Genomic DNA, 21,560 nt, shown 5'->3' on the forward strand with positions numbered 1-21,560 from the left:
CTAAGCTTGCAGAGCCTTGTGCTGACTTGTCTGAGCAGGATGGAGGTGCGAGCGGACTCCACACTGGTCCTCGTGGTACAACACAAATGTGTCAAATCAGCATGATGTACACCTTCAACTCCTACAATGTTATATGTCAGTTATATAAAAAAATTAAAACTCTTTAAGAAAGTCTACATGGTGTTACCAAGTGATTTTAACCAAAAAGCAAGACCAGAATTTGCAGTGAACAGTGGTCTCCGAGGCCCCACAGGATGGACCTTAATCATTCCCTCCATAAATGCTCAACACTCTGTGTCATAGCTCCATGATCCTCTATGCAGATACTGTGAAAACTTGATAATGCTGTATATTTTTAACCCCTAATCAGTTACCATCGTCAACATTTAGAATTCTCTGGATATTCTTGTATCCTGATCTTCATATATGCAAAGAATGCGAACCAGTACTAACAGGAAGGTCAATCTTCCCGACGCCTGTACTCACAGGGAAAGGCGATGATGTGCAGTCTCCTCACTGACAGTCACTGCACACCCCCGGCATTTACCTGTCACCTTGACACACGCCCCTTTCCCCACAGGGAGATGGTTTGGAAAGAGCACGGGGCTGGCTCGGGCCCTTCCCCTTTTGGCAGATGCTTCTGCACATCACACCAACCCCCTTTAGCCCACCTCTGGTTTCTCTGTGAGCTCATCTGAACACCCACGAGATCTTCACTCAAGGTTCATCTCACGTGTTTCCAATTCTCAAGCCCACGGGACCTATAAACCGGCCTAGCCCAGGAGTTCCCGGGAACGGAGGCAGCAGTCAGGGCATCTGTGTCCCACCTCCCAGCTGCTGGGTGGGCAACTCCGGAGGCATTCTGAACACATCTCCGGGATCTTGGTGGGGCTGCAGTGGTAGCCAGCAACACATCCCTCTGTTGACATTTCCTCCTGGCCCCTCACCCCTACGTCCCTGGATCACCTCCCAAACAAACCACTTGCAGCAAAATCCTCATCTCAGGCTCTGCTTCCCACGAAATCCAAGCAAGGATGTCTAGTACCAGCTACGACTGACTGAGCCTTGCTGGGCCTCAGGGAGAGAGAAACTTATTTCATACGGGTGTTGGTGGGATTAAACAGGAGGCCACACGAGAACCACCAGGCACACAGCATTGACCAGCAGCTGACGGCTAATATTATGACCAGCGTTACTACTCGGAAAAGGACAGGATAGGAAGTGTCACCAGAACCTGGCTGAGTACGGCGTCCTGTACTCGTGGAGTCACCCCAGCGCGCTCAGCCCTGTGCAGACTCTTCAGAACAAGTCACCTATCAGCACCCTTAATTAAATGTGCAAGGAATTGAGAGTGCACTTGTGAGAGGGAAAGGGAATTCGAGAGGATGCTTTTCACTTGTTTCGCTTCAGCCGTCACCCCATCTGCTCAAATGCTTGAAGACTGCCAAGTGCATTAGAATAAGTCAACTCCCGGATAGATTAAGTATGCTTCAAACACTTCAAACAAAGTTCAATAACTCTTAAAAAAAAATTTCCAAAATAGGCAGCTCAGAAACAAAGATCAATGCAGAAATCATCAAAGGGGTTTTCATTAAAGAGTATCTTTTTTATCTTAAGATTTTCTATAGATATATAATTACATAACTTGAAAACTTTCTTCTCAAGACTTCTGCCTCAAAAGTTCAATTCTCTCATGTTTCTGAATGATACATCCTGTAGTTTTTATCTTAAGTCTTCTATGCTGGAATGAAATCTAATCACGTTCCAGCCCTCGCAAAAGGTAGGGGATGGTTGGATTAGCAAACTTAAAATGACTTAAAGGAAAATAATCACTGTTTTAAGACATGTTCCTAGTTATTTGAAACAGCCCCAAGCTCCCTTCATCATTTCCCACTTTATTTCAGAGCCCCTTTTACATCTCAGGGCTGAATTCTACGCCAGATTCACTGAGAACTAAGTGCATTTACTCTACACCAGCTCTGCGCTCAGGACAGTCGTGACGAAAGCACATGGCAGATACTGAAGATCACTGTCCTGCTCAGCAGCTAAGGATTCACCCCCAGCTAATGCCTGAGCAAACGTGTTCTGATTGTGCTGTTTGTTCTAGAATCATCAGTTCAGCTTTTGCCAAGAAACAACTGCATTTGGGACTGGAGAAATGATGAAGGACACAGGGAGTATTTCAAATCTGGAGGTTTAATATCACCTGAATTTGGGGGAATGACTATTGGAAGACATAAATTATAGGACATTTTCTAAAGGAAAAATGACCGCTTGTTCACATCTAAGATGTCATTTACTATACTGGGGAAAACCTGACAAAGATTTAAGAACTTCAACAACTAGCTTAAAGACTAAAAAGAAAAAAAAAACCCGAAACATTAAAAGATGCTGCCGTTTTTCTACCAGGAGTCAGGAGTAATCGTTTAATTCCATTATCAGCCCAGGCCCGTGTCTCCTTTGATTTCAACTCCAGGTCATTGCTCAAGCTTTATCTGACTGCAACTTCCATTCTAGCCTCCACTATCAATTTCAGATGGATAATTTCTCAAAACAAGGGAAAAAAATCCCATTACCAGCAAAGATGGTATAATCAATTCTCAATTATATGTTTTAATGGGGCATAAGGGTAGCACAAAATATATCAAATATAAAAAATCCATCAGGTTCATTTCAGGAACAATTTCAACTTATTCCACAACTAAATCCATTTAACAGAGCTGATAATAAAAGACAGTAAGGTGTTAATGACTGAAAAAGCCCAGGGCTGCTGGGAAGAAGGAAATGGATGATACAAGGAAAACCAGGACACACCTCTCTGGTAAAAGGGAGAGTCTCTTTAATACAAAAATGTTAAAAGAGAAAACGATAAAATTTAATATGAGATACGGAAAATTCTGGCAATCGCTACTTATTTTTAAGATTGAGAACATTTTTCATTCAATGTAAATAATTAAGACTAAGAATAAAATTAAAATCCTTTTTTTTTTTTTTCCATTGCATTGCACGGCAGGCGTTCAGGATCTTATTTCCCCTACCAGAGATCAAACCCATGCCCCTGCATTAGAAGTGCAGTTTTAACCCCTGGAAGCAACTGACAAGAGATTAATTTTCAAAATATACAAACAGCTCATACAGCTCAATATCAAACTAACAGCCCAATGAAACAGTGAGCGGAAGACCTGAATAGCCATTTCTCCAAAGAAGACATATAGATGGCCAAGAGGCACATAAAAAAGATGTTCAGCATCGCTCATTATTAGAGCAATGCAAATCAGAACTACCTCACACCAGTCAAAATGGCCCTCATCAAGAAATCTACAAACAATAAATGCTGGAGAGGGTGTCGAAGAAAGGGAATGGGAATTGGTGCAGGCACTATGGAAAACTGTACAGAGGTCCCTTAAGAAAACCAAAAATAGAACTACCATATGACCCAGCAACTCCCTCCAGGGCACATAACCCAGAGAAAACCATAATTCAAAGGGCTTCCGGCAGCCCCGCGTTCACACAGCACTGGTGCACCCCCAGAGCTCTTTCAGATCTCACCAGCCATGTATGTGCGCGTGTGAGTGTACGGGGCGGGGCGCTCTGTGCAGGCTCCAATAACCGCAATCAGGATGTTACTATTACCACAAGGCTTCTCCTGCTGCCCTCTGGTAATCACACCCTCCCCTCCCTCCCCGCTCCCCTCCCTAGTCCAAATCTATGATCATGTCATCTCATAAAGGTTACATAAATGAAACCATGTGGTATATAGTCTTCTGAGGTTGGCTTTTTTCAGCTGGAATTTCCCTGATTTGTCTCAGCAGCTGCTCATGTTGATAACTTGTTCCTTTTTGCTGCTGAGCTGTGTCCATGGTTGGGGGGGACCACAGTTAAGTTTGACTAGTTACCCACTGAAGGACACCTGGATATTATGAGTGAAGTTGCGATGAATGTTTGTATACCAGCTTCCAGATGAAAATAAGTCATCTGAGATAAACACCCGGGACTGTAATTCTTGGGTCATATGGTGAGTGAGTGTACCTTTTGGTTTTGAGAGGAACTGCCAAACTTTTGCAGAGTGGCTCCCATCCCGCGTCCGGGCGACCTCTTGCCTCACCAGCATTTGGTGAGACCCAGACTGTGTGCTCAGGGAATCGTTTCCTTCCCTTCTCCTTCTCTGTCAGAAACAAGGCTCAACTTCCTCTTAATTACTTTCAATAATTGCTATTATTTAAATAGAAAAACATTTAGTTTTAGAAAAATTCTACACAGGAACTGGGGACTTGTTAGATGAAGACAAAAATAGACATGATTTCCTTCCAGTTTTAAACCCCCACCTCTTGTGTATTTTTACCATTTAACAGTTAACTTTTATTTCTATCTCAAATAAGTTTTCACAATAAGGCACAGTCAACCGTTTTTAAAGTCTCCCCAACCTTCTGCCTCACCTTAAACAAATGAATGCAAATTGTCTCAGATTGGACAAAAAGAGCTTTAACTAATACTGTCCTAGAACGGCAGGTTTTAAACATGCATTTAAAATACTAACTTCTCTGCCCTATGTTTCTACAGTTTGTAAGAGTGTTCTGTCAGCCTTCATCAATAATTAGTTTCCAAGACAGATTTACAGTTATTTATACCATATATTATTTCTATGAGTATTCAAAAGTATTATAAGAGCTCTTCCCTTATTCCTCAGAATAAGTCTTTGGGGAAAAAAATTCTGTGCATGTTAAAGTCAACATATTTTTAAAAAGCAGGTGAAATGACTTACAGAACTTTTCTTCACCCTCCCTCCCACACACCCATGTGTGTGCATATGCACACACATTTATCAATAACCAAATGGCACGTTTCTTTTACATGCAACTAATAAATGATAACTCTTACCTCAAATGTAGCAGTTTAGAATAATGACTGGTTTTTCAGAGTAAGGAACTCAGACAAGCCATGGCAGTTGGTGAGCAGACTTCACCAAGTTCAGTCCTTCAGAGCAGCTACTGCAGCAGCTGCTTCCTAAACCCATGTCACAGGAAACAAACACTATTCTAGTATCTAAACTTCTGGAACACTTAAAAAAATTTCTATCAATTACCCTGAAGGAAATGACCACTGTCTAGAGTATTAGCAAAAGGGACACTGCAGAAACAGTGTGTTCCAGGTCTGCTCAAAGCAGGAAGCTAGACATGCTCAACTGTACCTTATCTTTTAGTGCAGGAACAAGGCAGCTTAGAAGACCCTGGCCTGGCTATTGCTCTCTGCTGGTCACCCCTCCAGGCCTCCAATTTCCTATCTGTTAAAAAGGGGATAGGGTTGGATGATATCCATAAGAAAGTCACTTCCAGCTCTTAAAACAGTATAATTCTATTTTTACTTACTTTTGATTGGGGCAGGAAGAAGTCTCCCAAATCCTATCTTGTGTGTGTGTGTGTGTGTGTGTGTAAAATTATATGAAAATCGGATTAGCAGTAAGGAATTTAGGACCTTTTAAGACAGTGACATTTCAAGAAAATCAGATTGAACTATTAACAATTTCCTAGAATTTTAAAGTCCTATCTGACAGATTCCTTCATTTTACTTAAGAGTTGTGACCTACTTAATAATTATTGGGGGTGGGGGTGGGAAAGGTTTATATTGCTATAGGAATCCTTCCAAACTCCACAGTTTGTTGTTGTTGTTAGTACAAAGTACAAACCAGCTGCTTGTGTCTAAGTATCAAATCAACTATGACAGAGTTCATTCAAAGGCGTGATGGAGACAGTAGGCCTGTAGTATCATCCAAGTCAACCCGAGGGCTGGCGACAGAGGCGGCTGGATCGCTGCGTTCCAGCACTGACTTTGTGCCTCAGTGTCTGGTCGGGCCAGAGAACTGACATTTCTAACCAGCTCCAGGGCAGCGCTGTTGCTGCTGGTCCAAGGACCAGACTCAGAACCACAGCTCTTGATGAACTATTTCTGTGCATCCACTTTATTCAGATTTTGTACTCTGTACAACTATTTATATAATGGAAAAGAGTAAATATAGGATGGGGAAGCTGCCACAATTCATGGAAATGACAGAAATGTCCTCTCCTAAACTCTGAAATATTTACAAAGTCATCTAAAAAGGAAAGTCTCCAGCAGCAGCCAAAACACATAAACAACCCTGACTCCTCCTCAGTCCTCTTCACTGATGAGACACAAGTACCCTCAGAAGCAGAAAACGCTATTCTCTCGTTCCGTGGAATCCCTTACCAGGCCCTGGCTCAGGGGCTTGGGGCTTCATACAACAGGAGACAAAAGATGTGACCCTCTGCTCTTTGTCCTGAACCCAGACCTGACCTAGGGGTGGCGGGTCCTCGTCCTCTCCATTTGCAGAGACGTCATCTCCATTAGACATTCACGTACACAGCGTCACATTACATCTGTGTTTAAAACTGATAAACTCTGACAAATAAAAATTAAGAAGAACAGGTACTCAGAGTGAGATATGAAAGGGTATGGCAACAGAGGCAGAAGAGATGAAAAATACGTGACTGAGGTCGGGGTTCAGGACTTGGCATGTGGAGTCTGAGGAAAGAAGCGGGCGCCTGCTCTGACGCCCCCAGCTCGCACCCTTGAAGCGGGTCATAAGGTCCTCATGGAGGGGTTCCCTTCCCGTACCCACAGGACAGGAGCATCCTTATCCCCAAGACACAGAGAAGACTCCAAAACGCAGGCGAAGTCTCCTCCAGGTCACTCACAGCCTCTGTCCTAACGACACTTCTCCACGAATGTCCACTCTTCATCAAACCGGATTCAAAACACTCAAGTCTAACTGTTTCTTTAGGTCTTCATTTCCTTATGAAGGCCCCAAGATCATGTCAAATTTAACATTAATCTCTATACTTTTCTCTTGATGTTGCCATTTTAATTTTCAGACTCAGCCAAGGACCCTAAGAGGATAAGGGGAAAGCTTTTTTCCTCCCCATACTATCATGCCCAAATACAGGCTAACACATTTTGAAGCATCAATGAAATGAATAATCTGATTTAAAAATAATACAGGTTACAGAAATTAGCATGAGAAGTGAAACTGTTAAATATCAAAATCTAATGGACAAACAAATTATTTCAAGTTTTCAAAGGCCATGGGTATGGGAAAGAATCAAAAGCTAGTTGATGGATTTTTCATAGTAATTCTGGTATCAAAACTTAATCATGTATTTTTTAAAAGGAGGGGGTGAGGAAGCCTAGGTAGGTCCCACCAGATTTTAAAACACTTCACAAAACAACAATTTAAACTTTATGAAAAACAAAAAGAGATGGGCTGATTATTGGAATGGAAAACCCCTAAGAGAGAGTTGATCATATGCTAAACAAATATAATTCAGGATATATTTGGAACAAATGAGGAAGTAAAGCATTTTGCAATAAGTGGCATTGTGAAAATTAGCTGGTTATTTATAAAATCAATTTAAGGGCATACAAGATGAATTAAATAACTGAATACCAAAAATGACATATGGAAAAATAAAAATAAAACCAAATTAAATCTTTAAAGTTACAAGTAAGGGACCTTACACAGTATTGAAGAAATCCACAGATCCTGAGTCACGTGAACAGTAAACATTCTTGGATGTTTAAAAAAATACAATGAAAAGGGAAACAACAGATTGAGGAAAAAGCTGCCACAAATGGCAAAAGACCGTTATTTTTACCACAGTAAACAACAACAATCTATTAGAAAAAATTCAGACCTCAATAAAATCTTTTCAGTAGAAAAAAGACAATTCACAGAAAAAACTGTTCAGCACAGTATTTTATCAAAGATGAAATACTGTTTTATCCAATTGCATACTGGCCAATAGAAAAACAATTCTGACAAAAGGTGAGACGCTTTCATTACCAGTGTTCCCATGAAATGAATTGTTAAGAAGACTCTTAAAAAGCAATCTGATTTTTTAAATCTATACTTTCACCTAAGGGTACCACTTCTGAAGATGCACAGTAAGGCCATAACCCAAAAGAATAAGAGAGGTCCTTCCTTGGTGGTCCAGTGGCTGAGACTCTGCACTCCGAACGCAGGGGGTCTGGGTTTGATTCCTGGTCAGGGAACTAGATCCCACAGGCCACAACTAAGACACAGCACAGTCAAGTAAATAAATACATATATTTTTTTAAAGAATAAAAGAGTTATCTACATAACGAAGCTCATTTCCGCCCTCAGTAGCTTGTGTTACCTTTCCCACCAGCGTTGTTTAAAATTTACTTTTAATTGGAGGAAAACCGCTTCACAACATCGTGTTGGTTCCCGCCATACGACAACGTGAACCAGCCATTAAGTCTACGTGCGTCCCCTCCCTCTTGGCGCTCCTTCCCACCCCTTGGGGGTCGCAGAGCACCAGGTTGAGCTCCCAGTACAGCTAGCTAACAGGACATCTGCATTTTAACAGGACACAGGAATAAAGCAAAGTTGAGGAACTGCTCTTCATCTCCTGTCCCCCGACAGCCCAGGTCAGAACACCGGAATCCGGCTCCCATGGGGCTGACCCCGCCTCCCCCTTAGGAACTGTCCTGTCCACAGGGGAGGGGACACCCACTGGATGGACAGGCGTTTCCCTACACTCCACCCACTGAATGGACAGGCATTTCCCTACACTCCACGGTGCAATGCTGGGAGATCAAAATCAGGTTCAGTGGAATGTTACACATGAGCATAAGGATTCTCTATGCTGATAGAATAATTCAGATGTTAGATTTCTTTAGGCTAAATATCACTGAAGAACACTCAGTAATAGTCAAAACAATTACCTTCAGACATGTTTTCACTTGCGCTGCCTTCATTTCAAATTAAGTAGTCGTAAAATTATAATCTAGAACCATGGTTTTGAACCTTTTTAAGTTTAAGAGTGGGTGCACTTTTATTGACAATTTACTGAGAGAATGCATGACAACAGAAATCTATTATGAATTCAGGAACACTTTTAAAAGGACTCTGAATTTTATTTCCCACAATATTTACAACAGAATGCATATATTTCAACTATAAATAGTTCCCACACGAGACCCAAAGCTCAACATGCTTTTGGATATCAGCCTCTTATACATGTTCCTGTGCTCCAAGTTGGAAACATTCTGCCCCTGGAAGGGTCAGTGACAAATCTCAGCATGCTTGAAAGCCCATCATACCTCATTATTCCAGAAAATACTTTAGAAATGGGGATTTATCACTTTCAGTTATGAGCTGTTGGAGGCTTATGAATGAGTGACTTAACGAATAAATTAGTACCAGGAATGGCTACCTCAGTCCCCTCCCTCCTTCCACTGTAAGTCCCTCAACACCTGGAAGCTCAGCTGGTAAAGAATCTGCCTGCAGTGCAGGAGACCTGGGTTCAATCCCTGGGTTGGGAAGATTCCCTGGAGGACGGCATGACAACCCACTCCAGTATTCTTGCCTGGAGAATCCCATGGACAGAGGAGCCTGGCCGGCTACAGTCCCTGGGGTCGCAAAGAGTCCGACTAAGCTCAGTACAGCCAGCTAACGGGGGGGATGAGACACGGACTCCCTGCTTCCCAGACAGGCTGGCGGCGCAGCAGCAACGGCGGGAGATGGGCCTCGAGTAGATCCCAGGGGCCAGGAGCGGAGGAAGAGGCTGCACGAAGAAGGGGCTCAACACATGGGGCAGCCTGCTGAGCAGACTAAATTCCTCACTTCCTTTCGAACTACTTCCTGAAATTTCACCACTAGAGATTCACATATTTGACATTTCTCTTTTATAAAGTTGAGAATACTATGTTTAGGAGTGTCTAGAAAATTTCAACATTCAAAATTTAATGTGAATTAGTGTCTTATGCTTGCTCTCTTCCTAATGCTTCTCTCAGATTAATGGCTCATGCAGATGGGGGGGAAATGGGTAGAAAGACAGATGATCGTGAAGAAAGCACGGTGGCAGGGCAGCCGTGATGGTGGCCTCAGGAGGAGGCCACGAGGGAAATAAACGCCTGGCAGAAAGAGGGACCAGAAAGCGAAAGAGACAAGTGCGAAGTGTCAGAGACACACTGTCTTGATTCAAAACTGTGTTCAGAGGTTAGCTTATGCTCTGCTCTTCCTGTTTTCTCTTCAACTACATTATGGACAGTGAGGACTTCGTCAGAACAGCCTGGAAACTAGACCCCTACTGAGGAGGTATGGCTGAGAAACTGCCTCCCCAGTTACACAGGACTTGCAGTCAACATCCTGGGGCTCCAACCAACCACGCGTTCTCCCCTGCCCTGCCTGTGACCCATAGGGCCCCTGGCTCAGAGGTGCCCCACACCTCTGGGTCTCAGCTCAACTGCAGCCCCCCTGACAAACGCAGGGACTTTCAGGCGCTCTTTCCTGCTGTAAGGCCTAAGTTTCGCTTGCCCTCTGTCCCCCTAACCGGACACTAGGTTCTTCGAGGGCAGACACAATGTCTTTTAAAGGGCTGTGGGTATGCCACCCCCAAATACACCACCCTGGCAGGGGGATTATTTCCAGCTTCAGCTAAAGGCGACATAGAAACAGTGGAAGTGGGAGAAGCTCTTTGGCCTTCCCCTCTCTGAAAGCAGGGTGCAAAGCAAGTATTTAGTGTAAATTTCCACTTGTAAAGCAGGCTCCCCCTTTTCCCTCCATGCATCAACAGAGAAGGCAGCCACCGGAGTCTGCGCAGCAAACCTCACTCAGCGATCCCTGTCTCCCACAAGGTCCTCACACACGTTCCCACAGTTCGCCACCTCTGGAAGCCTGAACTCTCCCTCCTTGTCTAGTTACGTCTTCACAATGGACAGGGAGGCCTGGTGTGCTGCGATTCACAGGGTCGCAAAGAGTCGGACACGACTGAGCGACTGAACTGAACTGAACTGAGTTTATCACACCCTTTGTTAAAATGGTATATAAACCCCTGGGTATAACTGCTGCTCTGGGTCTTCACTTCTTTTCTATGGAGGCCTCCATGCACACATACAAATTAAAATACTACCATCAAATTTTTAAAAAATCTGTCTTTTGTCAGGCTGATGCTCAGGGTGTAGGTACTAACCCTAAGAGATAAGGAGAGAGTTTCCCTACATGTTCAACCTGGTGCCCTCAGTGCCTGGTTGAGTGATGGATGACCTGGGAACCACCCTGGCAGGAAAAAGGGGCACGTGCACAGGTGGGTGGTAAGCAGGCTTCCCACTGGCTGCTTGCCGGCAGAGGCGTGGAAGGCAGTCACAGCAGCCCGGGTGTTCAAGGCGCAGTCAGGCAGGAGACAGACACAGCAGCCCAGGAAAGAGCGCTGCGGCTGAAGGGAAACCCTGGCATCTCATCATGTGTGCTGAGAAGAGACATGCATCGCCACCAAGGCCAAGAGTGCGAGCGGGAGCGCCTGCAGCTGGCTCTCGGGGGCTGGCAGTGGACAGTGATGTCAGATCGGCCCATAAAACCAGTGCAGCGCACATTCAAAACCAGCTGAGCTTAACAAGATTCACTTTAATACAGAAATGCCATTACCCAAGGACTATGGAAAAGCTGGCCGAGAATCCTGTAAACCGTTAAAAATGGCATTCCAGGGATTTCCCTGGTGGTTTAGTGGCTAGGGCTCCACACTCCCGACGCAGGGGGCCTGGGTTCGATCCCTGGTCATGGAACTAGATTCCACAGGCCGCAAATAAGACTTGGTGCGGACAAATAAACATTTTTTAAAAACGGCACTCCAAAATAACGCCACCCCTAAATGACTGATAAAATACAGCCTCTGAGCCACTCCTCAAAATTCATATTTACAAAGTGATGCAGTGAACTTTCCCTTGGGGCTGACAACTGAAAGTGGCCTGAGAAACTGAAAGAGAATTGAGTTTATTCAGAGGCATACAACCGTAAGGATATTTATCCTTTTGATGAAGAGTTCAACATATACATGAGATTATGGGAATTCCCTTATATGTACTCAATGATATGTACTTAACACAGCAGCAAGATATATAAGAAGCCAAAAAATAAATAAATAAAATAAAAAATAAAAAAAGATATATAAGAAGCCTACTCTTTTTCAAGAAAAGTCCATAAGCTGAGCTACCACTCCTAAAACAAGCCCCAGAGCGTTCTGAAGCTGGGGTGTGACATGACAGGGTGCTCTCCATGAACTTCCCACGTAATGGGGATACTCCTTAGAATGAGGTCTTGCCCACCAATCCACTGCACAGAAACACTGTTTTCTTAGGGAACTTCCCCTGTTCTAGGTACAAAGTAGGAACTTAAGAATGACTGTGAAAATAGCAAATGGATGACTAATTACAAGATTGGAGTAAGAAGGCACAGCATTCGGGAAACACCCACTCAAGAAAGTTTAAACCAAAACAGAACTAATTTCAGGTTATCACTTTATTTTTTCATAAGCAGAGGAGAAAAACAAACAAACCAACCAAAAAAGCCCCAAAAGCTTGCTATCTTATGAAAAAGTCTGCCTGAAGGTATAGTAATACAAATTGAATTGACTATACGAAATAGTGGAACAGCCCTGTGTTTCCATATTCTTTGAATACATTAGCATATAAACTAAGGCCTTGGATAGACATATAAGATTTTTAAACCCTTAAAAACACAAACTTCATATTACATGTGATGGCACCATACAGATACATATCCATTCTGTTCTCAGTTGGGCAAGATGGAACCACAGAGCACTCCAGAGACACAGAAGAGTGATCCGATCAGCACTTTGCCACAAACTGTCCAGGCCTTTCTCTGCCCTATATCTGCCTTCTCTTGTACACAGGGGGACTTTGATCCTTCATGGTCAAGGCAATTAATGACGATGCTCTTGGCAACGGGTAGCTCTGCCTTTTCAGTTCAGACAGCTTTGCCAATACTTAAATTTGCTTATAAAAACCTACGTGTCCCAGAATCTGATAGTTCATTTCCTATGACTTTTTTTTTTTAAGCCCCTTCTTAATCCTAATTCTTTCCCATTTACCGTCATGGGTATGCACATGAGATGCAATATTTTCAAATTTCCTAGAATCGCTAAATTTTGAGGGTCTAAAAGGTCCTCCATTTACCATGTATGCCCTTAAGAAGCTAAAATGACCTGCAAAAGGATTTCAACATCACACTGTCTTTCCTTCTTTATAGCAGCATTTAATTACCTCTCTTTCTCTATAACTGAAGTCAAGAGAAGCTTTGGATTCTCTGTACACTTCAGGAAATTGTAGAAGAGGAAATTTGTTCACAGGTATCAATTTCACAGACAGAATGGAAGCATGTAGAAAAAATCTATACGTTTTAGTTTTCTGAGTAAGATACTTCTTACCATCAGGCTAGAAATCCCAGTGCTTTCTGTTGTATTTTGAAAGATAATATGAATTTGACTTTTTGGTAATCCCTTTGAGAAATAGTAATTTGCTTCTATTAATTCACTGAGTCAATTAAAGGACACTCTGGAAAAATCAAAGAAAAGATTCTTCCACATTTCATATCTTAGAACTAAAATAAAAGTTCCGAGTTCAAGTTGATACTCTAGTCCCTGAAAACGTCTCACAATCCTCTTTTGTTGATTTAGTGGGTTGGAGCTCACAGTTTGTGGCACTGCGATTGTTCTCTCATATTCATCAGACGCAGTCACATTTCCCCTGATAACTTCCTGAATTAACAGTACAGGAGGGTCCATCTGAGACTACTCAACTCTAGATTATAAGCCACTTTTCTACAACAAAGGGACTTGATCTTATGTGTGTGCAGCGTTTAATAAGTACTTGTTTTTTTAATGAAATGGACATAGGAATGAATAAGTAACCTGCTTTTAATTTTTTTCCAAAGCCTTGTGAAGTGGCAGAAAAGCAGTGAAAACGTTCAAACTAAATTGCTGTATGTGGGCTGTATTAGGACTATCTCCTTCTGGTAAAGAAAATCCAACAAACAGAACCCAGAAGAGGTGTCTGCTAGGGAACAGAGTAGAAGCCACAGACACTGGCTTACTCGTGCTTTATTATAACCTCCTGGTTGGGAAGCTCGACCATGCAGAATTCAAGGCAGGTAAGCCCACATTTTCCCACTTCGCCTGGGTCCAAGCTACTACCGTTTCTCACTAGCTGGTCAAGAGCCTCCTAGCTGGTCAGTCAGATCTTCAACAGCCCTCTTCCAGTCCTTTCCTGCACAGTAGCCAGAGTGTAGCCATAGTAGCTATGCTATTCTGCATAGCAAACATGGTCATGTCACTGCCTGCCTAATGAAAGCCTCTGGACACCCCTGCTTCACAGGACCTGAACGACCACATCACCTCTCCAGTCTCACACGAACCACTCCCTGCCCCCAGCCCAAATGGTCTCCTTCCTCTGCTTCCTCAAACTTGACACAATCTCATCAGACTTCAGCTCTGCACATGCTATTCCTCTTGCTGGGATCTCTCCCCTCCCCTTTTAGTTCCTACTCAGCTTCCAGACCTCAGCCTAAGTACCACTTCCTCCCAGAAGGATTCCGTGACCTCCACAATTAAGTGAAACCCACCCTATGATAAAACTTCTAGAAGAGAATAAAGTCTCATGGCCTCAACTCTGGCAAAGAATTCCTAGATATGACAACAAAAGCACAATTCATTACAATTTTTTCTTTTTCGATAAAAGAGACTTCACCAAAATTAAAAAACTTTAGTGCTTCAAAATAAATAAGGAAATGAACCACCGCAAACTGGAAGAAAATATTGGCAAATCACATATCTGATAAAGAGCTTGTATCCAAAATACAGAACTCTTTCAACTCAATAAGACAACCTAGTTAAGAAATGGGCATAATATTTCAGTAGTCATTTAATCAAAGGAACATGAATGGCTAATAAACGCATGAGAAGCTGCTCAACATCGTTAGTCAGTGGACATGTTCAAATCAAAATGACCTGACGGGAACATACAAGTCCTGTACAAGGCAGCCTAACAGAGTGGACAGAGCACAGCCTCTGAGCTCAAGAGGACAGTGTTCAAACGCCTGCTTCACCACTTACTAGCTGGGTAATTCTGGAAAGTCACTTTCAAACCTTTCAAATTCATAAAACAGGGACAAGGCCGCTAAGGCTGCTTTGAGAATTAACAAGACGTGTCCAACATGGCTCACGTCCCCTTCACGCCACTGAAGCGGCTCTCCTCATGGGGACCAATGGTCCGCATGTTGGCAGTTCCAAAGGACCTATTTCAGTCTTCCTATTTCTGAGAAGATGACAAAGCTGCCCACTCTCTCCAATATCTAGTTACTCCAAATTCTGTTAATTCTGCTTCCAAAATATCCCGGGAATCCACTTTTGTCTCTTCCATCCCCACAGTCTCCATCCTAATCCCATCCCTCATCCTTCTATCTGGCCTCTGCTTCTTAACTTAACCCTTCCCATGTGCCTAACCAGAAAACAACAGTCATTTCCCCACATACTCACTAAGAGTCATCTTTTTAAGTTATGAATCCGATGTTACTCCTTTCCCTGGATACACACACCTGCTACTTACTCTGTCGGCCTTCCCTTGCAGTACAAATGAAATCCAAACTCTTTTGAATTCTCTGTAAGATGTTCTGGGGTCTGGCTTCTGCGGTGGCTCCAGCCTCTGGCAATCTTCACACCTGCCAAGTTCTTTACTTCCTTGTAACCGCTGAACACATGGTTCCTGCTGCTAGAAATTTCTTCCCCCTCCTTTATTCATATTGGTTTTCTCCTTCTCGTTCTTCTGGCTCAGACGATAGTCATCCTTTCCACCCGCCTCACCAGTCTAAACTCTGTCCCTGTGATAATGATGGTCATTGCTTGTGAACTGCCTGTCTCTTCCTGCCGGATCACCCTCCATGAGGGCATCTCTCCCATCTCTCATGTGTCTGTCTGTAATGTGCATGTATATTGTGTGTGTACACATATGTGCATACACTTATTATATGAACATGCACACACTGACACGTGAACCTGCTGACAAGCAGAGTGCCAAGCACATAGCGGGCAATCGACAAGTGGATGCTAGTATTTACTTTTTGTTAAGGTTTACAGAATAAAACAGCCATTAACCTAGGCTTCCAAGTACGTTTCCCAATAGCCTTGAGACAACTTAGGGATTCCCTTCTGTTCCAAATACATTTGCACACCCTGTCTTACTATTTTTCTCTCTCTTCCTACTAGACTATCGGCTCCTTGAAGGTAAGAATCTTTTCAACTTCAACTTCCCCAAGCTTAGCGAAGAAACAGGCACAAGTCTTTGTTGAACCAGCAAACACTGATTATAACAGAAATTTACCTTTTAAAAACCTTATTTTTATTTGGATAACCTTCATAGATACTGATATGCAAATGATCGATTTGGTTTTACTTCGATGTTTTAAATAAGACAGTTAATCAGAAACAGAAAGCCAAACCAGCTATATCATCTCCAAAGAGCCTGATTTCACTTTCCATAAGATATATTTGAACACAAAGGTAATTTAAATTCAAATAATTAATTTTTTAATTAAAAAATCTAAAAGTAAAACACGTGGGCTATAGTCTTTCCATGCACGCATACTAAATCGCTTCAGTCGCGTCCAACTCTGTGCGACCCTATGGACTGCAGCCCGCCAGGCTCCTCTGTCCATGGGATTCTCCAGGCAAGAGTACTGGAGTGGATTGCCATGCCCTCCTCCAGGGGATCTTCTCGACCAGGGATCGAACTCACACCTCTTATGTCTAATCTGCATTGGTAGGCAGCCCAAAAGTGGAAGTGTTAGTGGCTCTTTGTGACCCCATGGACTGCAGCTGGCCAGGCTCCTCTGTCCATGGAATTCTCTAGGCAAGAATTCTGGTGTGGGCAGCCTTCTCCAAGGTAAGATTCCCTTCTCCAGGGGATCTTCCTGACCCAGAGATGGAACCCGGGTCTCCTACATTGCATACTTTCATCAAATCACATTTTGGTATTGTGACCTACTCTGACTTAGAGATCGACTAAATCAATTCCTGATTTACTAACAATAATCTCGTGGGAATAAACTAAAATTTGAAGTTGATGCAGAAGCCAAAAGAAAAACACAACTCACAGCCTGCTGAGAGGCACTCCCATGAAAATGAATTTCCTATTTTCTAATAAAGGCTTACCGAAACAAGGATTTAAATCACTTTTCTGCAAAAACCAGCTCCATTCAAAAATGCACTGTGATGTACAGAATGCTTTCTTTGGCTATCTCACATTTTTATTTGATGTACTGAGTAGAGTATTAATAACCAAAATATTCTTTTCTCTTCATTAAAAAGTCAATTCTACATATTTGTAGCAATAGAATTAATAACAAAATTTTTAAGGTGGAAAGAGTTGTTACTCCTTTGCTGCTAAACAAGGACACGCAGGTGTTTAGCTATGTTTCACAGGGTAGCACATGCAGCAACTTGAAATAGCAAATGGGGGACACTACTGGCATTTTTGTGTGACATTTATGGCCAACTTTTGAAAAATTATTATTAAAACAGCAGAAATCTGCTCATTAGCCTAATCTCATTGCCCAAGAGAACAAAGGGAGGATGAAGCAGAGGAACCTGCAAATGTGTTACTTCATCAGCTGTGTAAGGACAATGAACTCACTGCCATAACAATGCCCTATTTTTGCACCTGCCCACTGCTTCCTCTCTGGGCAAGCACCAAAAACTCCACCCTCTAAACCAGGGTGCTCACTGGCAGATAAAAAAGTTTACAAATTCTTTCCCCTTCCAACAGATCCCTGAGACATGCTGATTCTGTTTGTGGAGTAAACACTCTATAAAGTGATTACTCTGTTCTTTGTTGGAGTACCTTACATAAGCCGACTATGTTCACAGACTTTTGTAAATTTCCACTTAAAGAGGGTTAAAGTTTCTGGATAAAATAATATTTTAATGTGAACTAAGACAGTCTGTGAACTGAATATGAGACAATATGCAAATAGAGAATAGTTCAAAAGCATACTTTTAGTAAACTAGAAATTAGTAAACTAGGTATTACAGAGATATATGTACATACAGTGGAGAAGGCAATGGCACCCCACTCCAGTACTCTTGCCTAGAGAATCCCATGGACAGATGGGGCCTGGTGGGCTGCAGTCCATGGGGTCGCTAGGAGTCAGACACAACTGAGCGACTTCACTTTGACTTTTCACTTTCATGCATTGGAGGAGGAAATGGCAACCCACTCCAGTGTTCTTGCCTGGAGAATCCCATGGACAGAGGAGCCTGGTGGGCTGCTGTCTATGGGGTCGCACAGAGTCGGACACGACTGAAGCGACTTAGCAGCAGCAGCAGCATGTACATACAGAGATATATGACTTAAACTATTCCATTAATAAGTGAAACTTTTATTTCACTTATTAACCTAAAAAACTAACATTACAACATCTTTCTATCTTAATGGTACTAGGAAGTTATAATTACTTTAGGTATGATAATGGTGTTGGGGTTAAGCCTTACTTTTTAGAGGTATACACTGATACTAATGGAAGAAATTATACCACATAAGGGCATTTGTTTTCAAAGGACGGGCTGTGTGTTGGTCCTGAGGCAGGGCGATGGGGACGTGGACTTTCACCATACTCTATTCTGTACATGTTTGATAATTTCCCTAACAAAAAGGGGGTGGGGGGAGCATAATAATTCATTTAACTGTCTACTTGGTCAAACGAAGGATTTCAGCTAGTCCCAGTTCAAATTTATTCAAAGAACTGTCAATCTAAATTAAGAGATGATAGGGTCTATTACCTGTCACATTAAACCTCACTGTACTCCCTTTAAAGACTGTAAACCACTGATCCGTGAAGAAGCCTCCCTCCCCTCGTCCCCTCCGCTGTCCCCCTCCTAGTTGCCCTGCAAGTACCGCTCCTGGGGTTTCAGTAGCCATGTGGGATCTTTTTCAAGATCAGTGCGTACTCACAAGACAGGTGCCCAGAATGCCACAAGCTTAGTGCCACATGACTGCAAGGAAGTCTGACAGCCTTCCTCTGGGCGCCCTTCCCTATCTGGCAGGCACCCCTAGAACCCCGCAGCAGCCCGCGCTGACCCCACAGTTCACTCCTGGTCCCGCAGCCGCTGTCTCCCAGCTACGCTGTGAATTTCCTGATGGGAGCACACATGAAATCCTATTCATCTTTACATCTTGCACTTGGACTTGACAGGAGCAGAATAGATGAGGGATGAGAGAATAAATCTATAAATCTCAAAAGTTAGTAGCTCGTTCTAGAACTCAAAATATTTTGTTAGTTTTCATATTGTAATTTCAAGACATTTTTCTAAAAACTATTTTAATACTCTAGTTTAATCTTACTAACACACATTTGTTAAACTGTTTCTAAAACCAAAGTTTGAGTCCTGAAGATACACTTATGATAAAAATGGCCAATTCATATTTGCATGTGAACAGTTACCTTAATCTACAGAGCGTCACCTCTGTTTTCATTTAGAGAGGAAGCCCATGGCTAATCAAAAATGGAGCACTACGAGTCCCATCAATAAGAATTATGATTAATACAAACTCATAATTAGAAAGAGCTTAACATTATTCCAAATTTATTACATGGCTGGTACTATTATTATTTCACTTATTCTCATAAAAGCCCTATGAGATAGGTACCGCTATTATTCCCATTTTATAGGTAAGCAAACAGAGGTTAAGTCACTTTGCCAAGGATAAGCAGCTGTGAGTGATGCAAGGATGCAAACCCAGCCCGTGTGCTGAACTGCTGACAACCGCTTCTGTACTTATGACGCGCGGAAACTCAGCTCTGTAACACAGAGAGGTCTGGACTTGATTCTTCCCTTTTTCTGTATCACTGAGCCTTTCAAGTACAACACAGAGAGAGCAAATAATGGAAAACAGGTCACTATTCTATCTGCCTCATCTCTGTAATGACAGCAGCTAACTCTTATGTAAACGCAGGCACCGCTGAAAGCCCGGAGCATGTACCAACTCAGTTAGTCCTCACAGCAATTCACGGATGTAGGTCCTGTTCTCATCTTCATCTTTCAAAGAGGAAACGGAGGCTCAGAGGTTACATAACATGCCCAGGGAGCACTCCGAGTGGTGCCAGATTCCGTGCTCTTAATCACCGGCTCCAGTGCCCAAGAGGTACACATAGCCTGGGCTAAACCAGAATGTGTGCTTTAAGGATTACGCTTTGTATGTCCTCTCTGGAGCAAAGTTACCAGTTTTCATTTGTTTGTTTTTAACTCAGACTATTTTTTCCCAGGTATATTTTATAGTCTAGTTTCAATACCCGAAGTTTCCATCCTGCTACCATATAGGAAATGTCTGATACATGGTACAGAATAAGAGAAAACTAAAGCAAAGGTTTTTATAAATTCAAGAATTTGGTTCATCAAATCAGTAACATGTCTGAGCAAGTCAATGCTAATGAGCTTTTAATATAAGTCATCATAAAGAGTCAACTTTGGAGGAAGTGATGTTAACTATCTTGTAATAACCTATAATGGAAGAAAATGTGAAAAAAGAATATATATTTATGTAGAATTGTGGTGTTGGAGAAGACTCTTGAGAGTCTCATGGATTGCAAGTAGATCAAACCAGTCAACCCTAAGGGAAATCAACCCTGAATATTCATTGGAAGGACTGAGGCTGAAGCTCTAATACTTTGGTCACCTGAGGCAAAGAGCCCCCTCATTGGAAAAGACCCTGACGCTGGGAAAGATTGGAGGCAAAAGAAGAAGGGGGCGACAGAAGATGATATGGTTATACAGCAACACCAAGTCGATGGACATGAATCTGAGCAAGCTCCAGGAGACAGTGGAGGACACAGCATCCTGACGGGGTACAATCCATGAGGTTGCAAAGAGTCGGACATGACTTAGGGACAATATGTAGATACGCACAACTGAATTACTTTGCTGTAAACTTGAAACTAACACAACACTGTAAGTCAACTATATTTCAGGAAAAAATCCAAACCCCAACTGAATAAATAAATAAATATTGAAATTAAAAGAGGGCATAAGATTTGAAGAGTCACTTTATCAAAGAAGACATCCTAATGGTAAATAAGCATGTTAAAAGATGTTGAATATTACTAGTAATAAGGAAGTGCAAATTAAAACTGCCCCCCAAAACCCTGCCATATTACATACTCACTAAAATGGCTAAAATTTAGAAAGTGGATAAAAATAAGTGTTGATAAGGATGTGGAGCAACGGAAACTCTCACATATTTGATGGTGGGATGAAAAACAGAAGAGCCACTTTCAAAAGAGTGTGGCAGTTTTTAAAAAAACTAAACACATACGACCATGAGCAAGCACTCACCATCCTAGAAGTTTACCCAAAAGAAATGAAAACAGAAATCACAAAAACACTCATCCAAAAAAAGTCAACTCTGCAAAATTCTTAAAAGTGAGAAACAGAATGGTCACTCCATAAACAGTTTCTTCTCCTCTACGCAGTTAATACAAGTTCTCAGCATTATTTTAAAGCATAAAAGAGAGTCTGTCGCTATTGCTAAAAATGTCTTCACAACAGAAAAACGACAAACCCACGTGGTTAAGCACTTCAAAGAGAGCTCGTCTCTGGAGAAGCCCACCGTTCTCCAGAATCTGAGCACATACACCAAAGCAGAACCCATGGAGACCGCCTCATCACAAAAACAGAAAGTCA

General features: G+C 42.4%; 1 protein-coding gene across 5 annotated transcripts in view; it reads right to left on the minus strand.

Annotated features, from left to right (window-relative positions):
• Positions 1 to 21,560, minus strand: part of DTNBP1 (dystrobrevin binding protein 1) — a 111,339-nt gene that overhangs the window by 8,162 nt on the left and 81,617 nt on the right. The window lies entirely within an intron of this gene.

This window comes from Bubalus bubalis, chromosome 2 (genome assembly GCF_019923935.1).
Source record: "Bubalus bubalis isolate 160015118507 breed Murrah chromosome 2, NDDB_SH_1, whole genome shotgun sequence".
Classification (NCBI taxonomy): Eukaryota; Metazoa; Chordata; class Mammalia; order Artiodactyla; family Bovidae; genus Bubalus; species Bubalus bubalis.